General features: G+C 38.9%; 1 protein-coding gene and 1 pseudogene across 10 annotated transcripts in view; both read left to right on the top strand.

The window, feature by feature from the left end:
• The window catches only part of GAB1 (GRB2 associated binding protein 1), a 132,126-nt gene that overhangs the window by 79,698 nt on the left and 38,532 nt on the right, over positions 1-13,896 (top strand). The window lies entirely within an intron of this gene.
• Positions 7,704-8,822, top strand: LOC110743337 (annotated as a pseudogene). The gene has a single exon (XR_002522227.2). The product of XR_002522227.2 is annotated as a 40S ribosomal protein SA-like (transcript).

Genomic DNA, 13,896 nt, shown 5'->3' with positions numbered 1-13,896 from the left:
ACAGGGAGCATGGAGGAAGGAAGAGGGGTTCAAGGTTTGGGTAAGAGGTAGTGAAGGAAAGCTTCTGAAAGGAAAATAAATTGCAAAATGTAAGCTTTTGAAAGAACTAGTATTTCTGCATAAGTGAAAGGAGGGATGCAGAACCCTCCAGGCTTAGGGACTTGGGAAAGAACAGACCGAGAGAAGGAATTGAATTTTACTTGACTGGGGCAGGAGGGCTCTGAATAGAAAAGACCCAGGGACAGTTGCTTACAGATCTTGAATGAGGGACTGAGATTTGGGGTGCCTATCCTGGAAAGAGCTGAGTGACTAGAGGGCTGAAGAAGAATTTTACAAGTGGAATTCTACCTCGGGTACTTTATTATTATTATTATTATTATTATTTGAGGTAGGGTCTCACTTTGTCATCTAGGCTGGAGTACAGTGCGTGATCTCTGCTCACTGCAACCTCTGTCTCCCAGGTTAAAGCAATTCTCCTGCCTCACCCTTCTGAGTAGCTGGGATTACAGGTGTGCACCACCATGCTTGGCTAATTGTTAGTATTTTTAATAGAGATGGGGTTTCACCATGTTGGCCAGGCTGGTCTCAACTCCTGGTCTCAAGTGATCCGCCCGCCTCAGCCTCCCAAAGTGCTGGGATTACAGGCGTGAGCCACTGCACCTGACCCCAGGCACTTTTTTATAGCTGGCTGACCACTTCTCTCTGCTCTTCCTTTTTAAACAAACACTAAACACGTAGGTAGGGGACTCCAGTACAAAGCAGCTTTGTAGAGCCAAGAATCAGAAATAAAGGTGAACTGAGGTCTTTGACCTTCTTGTCTTTGTGGTTATACTCATATTTAGAAGTGTGCATTTCCGAACATCTACATTTAGGAGTGCTGTAGATACCATAAGGAGTGGAAAATTGTGTTAATAATCAACACCAAGATTCGGATTGAAGTAGAACTAATCATCTCTAACGAGCTCAGGCCAGCGTGCTACTTCCTCTCTGGCCAGTCAGCAGCCCTGGGGAAAGGAGCCTGCCAGGGCTGGGGTTTGCCCAGTGGGGTTGGGGAAACCCCTTGATGAGGGAGTTCAGAATCTCACGGGAACAGCACTCTAAGAGGGAAGGAAGGATCCAGCTTCGCTAGGAGGGGCTGATGAAATAGAGATCTTCAGCAGAGCTCTAGTGATTAAAAACCTCAAGAAACTGTTTCACAGGAGGAATTAAGGCTTCAGTTGTTTTTGTGAAGTTACTTAATGTGGTCACAGTGTAAGTGGGCATGGGGGTGCTACTTCTAACTTCAGTTAAAACCCTTTCCTTTCCTGTTTGCATTTATATTTTGTATTTGAGTGCAGCAGAGGGTTTCAAAGTTAAAATTACAAATGAGATAGCTCTTTTTAATGGTTAACATCTAGTCAGTAATGATAATTATTGGATTTAGACAGCACATTAGTTTTATTATGTGATGGATTTTCAGTTAAAATAATTTGTCATTTTATTATCTTCTTGTTGTTTGCCTATTGCCTTTTCAATGTAGAATTTGTTTGGGGTGACATAAGGGCAGACTTTTGTCTTTGTTGGTTGTCTGTATAGATTGAGCTGATCCGAAAAGTTAAATCATAGATGTTCTTCCACCGCTCTTACTTCTTTTTACAATGCTCCTAAATATATTTACAAAGGAAATGGGATGTTCTTATAGAGAATGTGCATTCTTCAGTCAAGGAATGTGAGTCTGATTTTTTGAAGCCCATTCAAGGGTGGGTAGAGTTGAGAACCCAGAATAAGAATTTCTAATTCTCAAGTGTCTGAGATTAACTTTGCAAGTTTTAAGGCACAGCGTCTTGTCTATTTCGCCACCTTAGGATGATTCTTATCGTTTGGGAGTCTGACAGACACCCACTCAGCTCTGAGAAGGAAAGCTTGGTGTGCTTTTAGAAAATTGATTGATTAGGTCAACAAATTATTTGAGTTTGCTGACACTCTACTAGGCTGTGGGAATTCATTCAACAGATATACATTAGGTGATTAGTTAAGGAGACAAAAGGTAAACATCACAGACTGAGCATCTAATGGGAGAGGAGTCATGAAGAGAAATATCCAAAATAATTCATAATAATAATTGATGAGTGCAAGTTTATATATACACATGTATATATAAATTATGCATTAAAATATATATACAGTGTATATATATGTGTAAAAGTATAATTATGTGGAAGTTTATGAATATAGTTCTTGTGCTCATAGAGCTTACAGTCAGGCTAGTAGGAGAGAGAAATAATCCAGGAATTGTACTACTGATTCATAAGCGCTCTGCTAAAGAAGAACTAGATAAGCATAGTTAGCAGCAGCATCTAATTTAATCTTAATAGGGTCAGGAAAAGCCTAGGTAGTTTTCAGTGGCTCTGTGATTATAATTGATAATGTACTGAGAGCTTTATTTTTGTACTTAGCAGAACATTTTCATCGATTTTAGAGTCAGAATCAGTCTCTCCCAATATCTGTTTTCATGTTAAAAATTTCTACCAAATAGAGGTGAAGTTTCAAAACTTAGAAGCTGCAGTGATCTTTTCAGTGGCAAAACTCCCAGTTCCTTACAAAATAGATGAGAGGTATATTTAGGTTGAATGCAACTCTCAGTTTGTGAACTTTTCATCTTTACAATATCCATGGTTGGGGGAGGGTTGTAAGACAATTCATAGTATGATTAATCAGATTTCTTATATATAGTCTGTGAGTTGGCTACCAAGTACAGCTGTGTTAATCACAAGTCAGTTTTATGTGTTCATTAACAGAGAAAACAAGTATCTAAGGACTTTAATCTGCCAATACGTTCTCCATTGAGGTCATGAGCTATATCAAAATGCAACTGCATTTATTTTTTAAATTCTATGATTGAGATTTTTCACAACTTCATCCTGGTTATTTCCCCCAAATAGCCACATTTAGAAGTGTCTTAATATACTGTGTTGAAGTATTTGTTGAGTTTCTTGGAATAAATCTGTAAAGCATGAACAGTTCTTCATTATGTAGTATTAAGCAGCCAAAATCATATTTATTCTGTAATTTTGGTTTTTGTTCCAGAATGGCAAAACTGCAAAAAGACTTTCAAAGTATTTCACACATTTAAGTTCTAAACAGCAGAATACTGCTATTATCCTTTGTAATCATATTCATACAGTTTAATAGGACAGGGTAAACATCAAAATGCCTTTGTTCTTCCACTGACTTGACTACCTGCTTTATATTCTCTTGTGGCCAAATAGATATCACCACCAATCACTAAATAATAGATGTTTTTGTTTTTATCTAGATCTGTCCCAAGCCCTCTGCTCTTCCTGTTTCAGAGAGCTGACTGTCCTCCTACTCTTGGCTTGAAAATTAGCTAACAGCACAAGATAGTTTTTTTACTATGCTAATTTCAGACTAGATGTGAGAAGAAATAGACCATGCCTGGTTATCACAGTCTAAGAAAATAACTGTCCCCAATCCCTGTGAGAATAACTAATTTTCCCCTGAAAACAAAAGGAAAAGGGAAAAATCTGACCTGTGTTTTGATTCCAGGAACCTCTCAAAATATCGTTACCATGTTATTTCCGCTGCCCCAGGTGACCACTGCTATTATTGAATACTCAAAGTGCTGGCAGGCTATATCTGTTTTTAAGTCCTAGCTCATTAAACTGTGTGTGATTCCTATGAATGCTTTTCTTTAGTAGTTTTGAGGGTAGAAACTAATTTCTTTGTTTTTCTTGGAAATGTACAGATTTATTTTTGTTTCTACAACACGAGGTGGAAGCTGTTAGATCTGCTAAACAAGTATTGGGAAGCAGCTCACTAACTTCATATAAAGGCCTCTAGTCTAATTAGATGCAGGATTAGAAAGTTGCCTCTGAGTTGCTTTTCTCAAAATGCCCAGATCATGGTGGCTAAATAAAAAATAAGTAAAATTATCTGTTTGGTATTCTCCCCTTGAGTCAAGTAGGTGTAAACTAACATGTAAGAATATACATACACTTTCTTTCCTGTAAAGCAGTCTTTCTCAGCTGGGGGCTTTTTAAAATTTCTTTTTATTTACTTTTTTTTATTGAGGTATAACTTACTGTGAGGGGCACAAATCTTAAGCATACAGTTCCATGTAGTTTTTTATATCTACATGTAGATACAGATGTCTGTGTAACTGCCCCTCAGATTAAGAAATGGAACACTTCCCCCCTCCCCTAGAAAATTTTCTCATGCCTCTTTCCAGTAAAGCCTCCACCCAAATTAACTTTTTTAAAAATTGCTTTTATTACTATGGATTAGTTTGGCCTATTCTTGAACTTTATATAAGTGGAACCATTATTTTCTCCAGTATTAAGCCTGTGAGATTCATCCATGTTGTAGCATGTAACAACAGTTCTTCATTCCTTGTAGCATTTCATTGTATGAATATATCACAAATTATGGATCTGTTTGAATGTTGATTGATGTTTGGGTTGTTTTCAATTTTTAGTTAACACAAAGCTGTAGTGAACATTTCTTTGTATGTCTTTGATGAACATAAACACTTAGTTCTTTTGGTATACACCCATGAGTATGACTGCTGTGTTACAGTACAGACGTATATTTAGCTTTAATAGGTTGAACAGGTTTAGTTTTCCAGAGTTAGTGTACCAGTTGCCTACCTACCAGCAGCGTGTGAGAGTTTACATTCTCATCAATGTTTGATGTTGTCAGTCTTTAATTTTAGCTGTTCTATTGGATGTTAGTAGTATCTTGTGGTGTTAATTTGCATTTTCCTGAGAACCAATTCAACTAGAGAGTTTTTAGTTCTTCTCTTTTTCTTTTTTCTTTTTCTTTTTTTTTTTCTTTTTTTGCACATTTCCAAGCCACTGCTCTTGAGATCTTGATTTATTGAGTCTCCTGTGGTGGGGCCCAGTCAACTAGATATCTACAATTCCCCACAAGTGATTCTTAGGCCTTCAAACCTCTGGATAAGAATTACGGCATTTGTCAACATTGCTTAAAGGTTTATTTTAAAGTCTCCAAGAATATTTCACAATCTACTAAAGAGAGAGTCATGACAAATAAAAAGTTTTTCTACTTGAAACGGATTAAACAGATCATGCTATATTTAAGGGTCTTCAGTAGTTGAGTGAATAAATTGAAGAAAGTGCAATGCAGGCTGCTTCACAGAAAATTGCAACTACTGCCATGTCTTACTTGTATCCACTTGTTAGATTTGCCTTTTTCAAATGTTCTTCCATAAAAAATGGTGTATTTAGAAGTGAGAAAATGGTATGTTAGCATTAATGATAATGCATGCTCTTTGTAGACCCTTATTTCCTAAGTTAGACAGTTCTATTCAAAATGCTTCTCTTTACAGAAAGAAAAATTCTTAAGCACACCAGATAAATCATTAATCAATAGAAGCAGAGTAACCCTGACCTGTTTACATTTAATTGTGAACATGAAGGTAAACTTTTACACTAGAAACCAAAAAAATTATTCTATCAGTAGATATAGCCCATCTTCAGGGAAAAGAATCCTATCTGGTCTCCTGAAAAGAACATGGGGCTCACCACAGTTTTATTATGGTATGCTCAGATATAGTAAGTTAGTGGTTACAAAATCAAAGAGCCTGTCACGTCAAGTTTGAAACATTCTACCTTACCAATAAGAAAGAGTAGAATTGTCTCCTCGGGCTTCAGCTCTTCTGCCATTTGGGGTTTCTTTAAGTAATTATTTTGAATGTTTAGAGTCATTGTCTTGGCACCCCAACTTTTGTGAGGGATACTAACACGAGGGCATTATGGTTTCAAATAGGATAAACCGGGCATGAGGTTAGGGGTCATGTGGGCCAGTTTATTATTTGTGGATTTCATCACATGATAATCTACTCTTCACTGGAAGCTTGTTCACTGAAAGGCTTTCCCTAGCAGTACTAATAACTTCCTAAGTAAATTTCGGTTAGGAGTTTGCTCCTACAGCTTATTGGCCTTTAATGGATGTTAATTATACTCTTCATGCCTTCTGTTTTAAGAAATGGGAAATAACTTTACACACATAAGCAAACCCTAAACTAATGTTTGGTTCTTAGAAGCTTGATACCAGCATTACTTAGAAAGAGCAGTAAGTCAGAAACTCAAGGCAGAAAGCAAAATGGCCTGTTCCATTACTAGTACAGTAGTATAGAATAGAGGCAAATCACATGTCTTTATAAAATAGAACAGAAGTTTATTTTTTCAGACCAGTTGCTTAGCTTTGGTCAGAAATATAATGTTAGAGAATATTTACACACAGTAAAATGCTTGTATTAAAATATGCAGAGCTGAGTACATAGTCAAATTAACATGAGTAAAATAATCCCAAAGACTATAACTTTGAAGATAGTGCATTGTCTGAGCCAAAGTAGTGGAGTGGTTCCCTCTTCCCTTTTAAAGTCCTCTGTATGTTAATGTGGTTTGGAGTGGTCTCTACTAAAAAGACAAAAAATTAGCCGGGCGTGGTGGCGGGCGCCTGTAGTTCCAGCTACTCGGGAGGCTGAGGCAGGAGAATGGCGTGAACCCGGGAGGGGGAGATTGCAGTGAGCCGAGATCATGCCATTGCACTCCACCCTGGGTGACAGAGCGAGACTCTGTCTTTTAAAAAAAAAAGAAAGAAAGAAAATATATATATATATATATGTCTTCATGTGCTATGAAAAAGGTTTTTTTTGTTTTTTGTTTTTTTTTTCAAAAAAGGAACATTTGAATCTCTGTCCTCTTTTCAGAAAATTGAGAGGATCTTGCAGGTATAAAGTGGGTAAGATACTTCTGTCGTTTACAAGTGGGAGAAGTGGAAGGTTAAAAATGAGATGGTCCCATTGTGTTAATAAAACAAAGTCAGACAAACGTAATTGCCTGGCTAGGTGATTTTCTTTTCTACTCAGTGCATTTAGTGGATAGCCATGAAGTTTATAAAAAGTGTTAAAAGTGTATCTGTAAAAACAACCACCTGAAAAAGTTATTTTAGTGGTTACAGTGAAAAGCTAGAATTCATACAATTTCATATAGGGAAGTATTTCCAGTGAGTAGTGTTTTTTGGTCAGAACTAAGAGTTGAGCTGGTTTATTCCATTTTACCATGCCTGTACTGTAGAGGAAAGGGGAAGTATATGGAATACACTTGTGAATACAGTTGGTAGGATACATTAACACTTTTCTGAGTGAGCTGCTCGTTTTTCCTCAATATTGTACATATTTTTCTTAAGCTCTTCTTTAAAAGATAAATATTTTTCATACTTCTGTTAAATCCTCAAGGATTAACTCTGAGTCACAATTTGTGGTATTTTAAATCTTTTTAAATAAATCTGTATATTTGCAACTAAATCAAAACAGTAAAACATTTCACAGGGTAGGGTCTGATGACCATTTTATAATCAACATTTTTAGATACCACAACAGGTATTTATGAGCATCCACTGAAATTATGGCATTATGTCATATAAATATACAAAAATTCATTTTTCTATTCTTGTGTTTATGCATAAGAAAGAAAATGCCGGGCATGATGGCTCCCTGTAATCCCAGCACTTTGAGAGGCTGAGGCAGATAGATCACGAAGTCAGGAGATTGAGACCATCCTGGCCAACATGGTGAAACCCTGTCTCTACTAAAAATACAAAAATTAGCTGGGTGTGGTGGCGCATGCCTGTAGTCCCAGCTACTCGGGAGGCTGAGGCAGGAGAATTGCTTGAACCAGGGAGTCGGAGGTTGCAGTGAACCGAGATTGTGCCACTGCACTCTAGCCTGGTGGCAGAGCAAGACTCTGACTTTAAAAAAAGAAAAGAAAAAGACATTTCTGTGCTACCCACAGAGGGGTCCATATGGCATTGTTCTGGATTCCCGTCATAACTTAAAGGGAAACTTTCACAATGTCCAGAAACCTTGATGGCCTGTGGATGAAGGAGGTAGATGTCCTTTAGTTCCTTGCAGCAGGAACCCACTTAGGTGGCACTAATCTTGACTTCCAGATGGGACAGTACATCTATAAAAGGAAAAGTGATGGCATCTACATCATACATCTGAAGAGGACCTGGGAGAAGCTTCTGCTGGCAGCTCGTACCATTGTTCCCATTGAAAACCCTGCGGATGTCAGTGTTATATCCTCCAGGAATACCGACCAGAGGGCCATGCTGAAGTTTGCTGTTGCCACTGGAGCCAATCCAATTGCTGGCTGCTTCATTCCTGGAACCTTCAGTAACCAGATGCAAGCAGCCTTCTGGGAGCCACGGCTTCTTGTGGTTACTGACTCCAGAGCTGACCACCAGCCTTTCACGGAGGCATCTTATGTTAACCTACCTACCATTGCTCTGTGTAACACAGATTCTCCTCTGTACCGTGTGGACATTGCCATCCCATGCAACAACAAGGGAGCTCACTCTGTGGGTTTGATGTGGATGCTGTCTCAGGAAGTTCTGCGCATGCGTGGCACCATTTCCCATGAACACCCATTGGAGGTCATGTCTGAGCTCTACTTCTACAGAGATCCTGAAGTGACTGAAAAAGAAGAGCAGGCTGCTGCTGAAAAGGCAGTGACCAAGGAGGAATTTCAGTGTGAATGGACTGCTCCAGCTCTTGAGTTCACTGCTACTCAGCCTGAGGTTGCACAATGGTCTGAAGGCGTGCAGGTGCCTTCTGTGTCTCTTCAGCAGTTCCCTACTAAAGACTGGAGCACTCAGCCTGCCATAGAAGACTGGCCTGCAGCTCTCACTGCTCAGGCCACTGAATGGGTAGGAGCAACCACTGAATGGTCTTAAGCTGTTCTTGCACGGGCTCTTAAGCAACATGGAAAATAAACATCAGTATCTAAATAAAAAAATTTAAAAAAAACAAAAAATTAACTCCTGGCATAAGGTGTCAGATTTTGTTAGATGAGCTATGAAGATTTGACATTACATGGAGCATAGTAAAGATAAAAAGTTAGAAGTTGGTTCAACTTCTCTTTACTCAGGCCAGATTCTCTAACAGAAAATTTTTGAACTTGATTCATCTCGGAGTGCTCAGAATTTTTGAGGAGCAAATCCCAAAACTGCACATGCAGATGAATGGGTCTTAACAGATTTGGAAGGGCTGCTTGTCTTAATTTCTTCTGACTTGACACAAAGTCTGTAATCCCAGCACTTTGGGAGACTGAGGCAGGAGAATCTCTTGAACCCAGGAGTTTGAGACCAGCCTGGGCAACATGTGAGATACTGTCTCAACAAAAAGTTTAAAAAATTAACCAGGTGTGGTGGTGTGTGCCTGTAGCCCCAGCTACATACAAGGGGAGGATCGTTGGAGCCCTGGAGTTCCAGGCTGCAGTGAGCTAAAATGGTGCCACTGCACTCCAGCCTGGGCACAGAGGGAGACCCTGTCTCAAAATAATAATAATAATAATAAAAAATAATAAATAGAGCTATCAGTGAGTGTCTGCCCTGTGAATGAAACATTTTTTCAGCATCTGCAACATGTAACACAATGCATAGGAGTTCTGATCCTTTCTTGTTTGTTATTGGGATTAGATATACACTGTCATATTTAGCCATATTAATGTGTGATTATTCAGGCTTCATAATTAGGATATGACTTCATAAGTCCAAGAGGTTGTAAAATGAGCTAAATAAATATGATTGTGGCACGTTTATGAATATTACAGTTAAATACATAAAGGCATTATCAAAAGCATGTGGATTTATTCTTATAATTTATTATCTAGAGAAAATAGAGCAGATATTTAACCTCTCTATGGTAAATTAACAAGCCAAATGACATGCATTACTGATGCAGAACTTTGTTCCCTAGTTCAGCTAAACCAGGCTCTTGTCACAACACCAGGAAGGATTAGGAACACAGACACATTGAAGAGTGAGGGGAACGGAATTTATTGGGCCAAAGAGGAAAAGAAGAAAAAAAGTACCTTCAGTAATGTGAGAGGGCATCCTCCTAATAGGCTCCCCACCTCACAGACTGAATTCCAGGCCACCACCCAGGAACTGAAAAGGCCAGGCTCCTCCCCGTATCTATCACTCCCCGCTCTGAAGAAGTACATCTACCTGCCTTTAGAGTAAGGATAAGGACGAAGACCAATCTTAACTTCTCCCTGCTGACAAAGGTACCTGTTTTGGGAAAACAGCAGTCAGATCCCCCTCAGAGGCCATCTAGGGTCCCTGGCAAAAGGGGCCATCATTCAAGGCTCCGGTTGCATGACTGCTTGGAGTTTGATGACCTGAAGGTGAGAATAAACAAACCGGGTTATTAGAAAACATGTATCAGAACAGAACGGGGTAGCGGGTAAGGACAGCTCAAAAATCCCAAGGCCTTTTATTGGTTTGCACAGGGAGTGGGAGGCCAAAGCCCGACTGGTTTAAAAAAAAAAAAAAAAACTTTTACCCTTTTTCCAGCATGTCAGGCTTCTGTGTTCCCTTCCCCCAAGCACAATCCTAAGTCAACTAGTTTAAGGTTTGGGAAATTAACTTTTCCCAGTTTGGAGGATGCATCCGAGTGGAGGGTCCCGTAGTACAGAGACACAATTACCTATCAGTGAAGGGAGGACAGAGGAGGAAAAAGATTTTTTTTCAAAGGAGTCCTAGGGATTCAGAATGCATTTGAAAGGGGTAGAGACTAAATGTGAATGGCTACTCATCTAGAAAGAGGGGAGCGAAGCATCCCAAGTTCCCTTCTCTTCCTAGTGAATACCCAGGGTGTGTGAGGCAGAGAAAGTAAAGCATCTCTTTCTTCCATCATTATACCCCCAAGTCCCCGCAACCTCTACAGGGTGCCACCCATGGGTGTCAAAGTGGCCTTCACCTATGTTAACAGGGGGGCCTAGGAGGGTGGGAATATCTGCTCTTACCCACATATGCCCTATCCCCCCTGCTGTCAGTAGCCTTTGAATTCCCTAGACTGCATTTATGCCATGAATATTGGCATAGCCTTTATCCATAAAAGGAGAAGCCTGGCTTAATTGGTAGTAATAAGTCATGCTCACCTGAGCTGTACCTTTTTTTTTTTTTTTTTTTAATTTCCTTATTGTCTGCTTGTGGACCTCTCAGATCTAGTTTTATTTCCTAGGGCCTTTATCCAAAGCTTAGAATTGAGTTTGAGACAAAAATGTGTCTTAGGGATTGTGTGGACTCCTTATCATAAGCCGAATGCTAAGGTGAAGCTGTGGAATTTAGTCCTCCTCCAACAAGAGAGAGAAAAGGATGTCTTGTGACACACCCAGATAACTGATGGCTATAGTTATGCTTGCTGAGATCTGGGTGCATGGGACCTGTCTTTGGTTAGCTCCCCTGGTCTTACTCTCCCAAAAAGGAAACCTCCGGGTGATGGGCATCCTGTTTATTCCCATCACTTGACAGGAATTGCAGGATAATTGCTGAGAACTAGAATATTGATCCAGATTTTTACATTATCCATCCCCTTAGCTCCTTCTGAGCTGCAGCCAGAGATTGCTGGTTGGTTCACAGGAATAAGCAGGATTAGTTTAAAATGTAGACAAGAACTTAAAAACAACTAGTGAGTCTAGAATATAATGACAAACATATGACAAGTTTTGAAACATTTTCTCTCTCTCCAGTTCTCGTTTTTGTTAAAAACAAATCTTGATAGTACTGAGTTGTTTGCAAAATAGACTTTAGTCTTATACTTGGCCCAATTTGCATAAAGTGCAACCAAAAAATATATATACATATATATATACACACACACACACTTTTTTTTTTTTTTTGCGATGGAGTCTTACTCTGTTGCCCAAGTGGGAGTGCAGTAGCATGATCTCGGCTCACTGCAACCTCCACCTCCTGGATTCAAGTGATTCTCCCACCTCAGCCTCCTGAGTAGCTGGTACTACAGGCACGCACCACCACACTTGGCTAATTTTTGTGTTTTTAGTAGAGATGGGGTTTCAACCATGTTGGCCAGGTTGGTCTTGAACTCCTGACCACAAGTGACCTGCCCTCTTCGGCCTCCCAAAGTGCTGGGATTATAAGTGTGAGCCATTGTGCCCAGCCCAAATAATTAATTTAACATAGGCCTTTTAGATTGACTTTGATGGAACTCGGTTCCACAAGGAATCTCAGGACTTTATAAAGCCAAGTCCACCCATGAGTTTGTACCCTCAAATACCTGTGAGTTGGGTAAGCTCCACTCTTCTTGAGATCCCAAGAACATGTGGTTCCCGGGCCTGTTGGAAAGTGACATTCTCTACTCACCACAGGTTAGGAACCCTGTACAGGACTGTGTAGATGAGCTATGAGGCCAATTTTCCCAAGGGGCTTTATTCGGCTCCACAAGTAGAGCTTGACTCCTTAAAGGGAAGCATACCCTTCCAGTCAAAGCCTTGGTAAAACAACTAGTTTCTCCAATTGCATCCTGTTGCAAAAGAAAATGGATTCTTATTGCACTGATGCAAACAATCATATTGCCATAAGTTAAGAATACTCACAACTAGTTTCCAAATTCTGGAGAAGAGAGGCAGAGAGACAAATATGCTCCAAATTTTGTTCACAGGATTATACCTTACTCAATTATTAAAGGCTGTGAATAGCTCAAAATAAGTTTCCTTGGACTCTGATAAACAAGGATCAGCAGTGTTCCAGGCAAAAGTCAAAAAGATTACTTCAGTTTTCTATTAGTTCAGTCCATTTAGTTAACTCTTGTTTTGCTCAGTATTCGTGAACATTTCAGCTCTCCATGAGTCCTGTACATTTTTCCTTTATTCCAATGTCACAATCTCCCAAGTTATCAGAAACTTACATTTGAAAGCACTTGTCAAAGTTCTGTAGCTGATTATAAGCCATCTTTTGAAGAGGATCAAAACAAGACAATTGTCTGTGAGTAATGAAATGTCAGGGTAGTTACAGTCAGAAATACAATTGAAAAAGAAATTTGGTTATCTCTGGTTTACAATAACATAACAACCTTAATTGTGATTGATAACATATACTCAGACATTAGAATTTTAGAAATCCCATACACTTTTGGAACATATAATAATAATATTCCCTAAGATATAACCTGAAGAAGATTAAACATCATTTTGGCAATCCCATGTACCCAAACATGTCAGATAGTTCTGTTTATCTCTCTTCTGGGTGCTCCAGGGGCCCTCTGTAGCATCCAAAAAGCCAGGTGTCAGCAAAGACAATTTTGAAACTGAAGTTTGATTTTGGGAAGCCTGTTAATTATGTTAGAGGGTTAAAGCACTTGATATTATGAAATAGAATTCCAGATTACCTTAAGTTATTTATTTTGCCAAAATTATGACTCAGAAATTTTTGGAAAAGCAGAAACCTTTTATAACCCCTTAAAACTCTTGCCAAAGAGATTAGTGCCTTAAGAGTACCTTATTGTGCTTTTATTTCAGTGCTCAATTTACAGAAAAACCATATTATACCCTTTTGAATTTAGTTAACATGTTCACACTTGGAATTTATTTTGCAAGATTAATTTTTACAATCCTTTCACAACTTGTTTGAACTTTTAGCTTTATCTTATCAAATTCAAAATAATCCTTTAACCCCAGGCAAAAATTTACATTTTGACATCTGCATTTTACCAATGATATTTAGGCTGTTTCTATGTCTCAAAGATTAAAGTCACGTGAACTAAAAGGTACCACAGCTTTTATCTTCCCTTTCAATATTTGATCCAAGCACCTATCCTTCTCTATAATTAATTAGAGCTCTTTTTATAGACATCACATATAACAACACATATATAACTACACACACGGGCAGAAGAAAACCCAGTAACCACAAGTTTTTCATTTGCCAACTTCCTAATTGGATGATTTGCCTACGGGTTGAGCCCATAAAGAGACAGGGTTAGGAAAACATGCAGCTTTTAAGGCCTAATAAACAGGCATAACTGGGAGGCAAAAACAGATTTTGAGAGAGATCTATTCACTTTTA

The sequence above is a fragment of the Papio anubis genome, chromosome 3 (assembly GCF_008728515.1).
Source record: "Papio anubis isolate 15944 chromosome 3, Panubis1.0, whole genome shotgun sequence".
NCBI lineage: Eukaryota > Metazoa > Chordata > Mammalia > Primates > Cercopithecidae > Papio > Papio anubis.
Note: the sequence above shows the minus strand (reverse complement) of the source record. Positions and strands in the feature narration are given on the sequence as shown.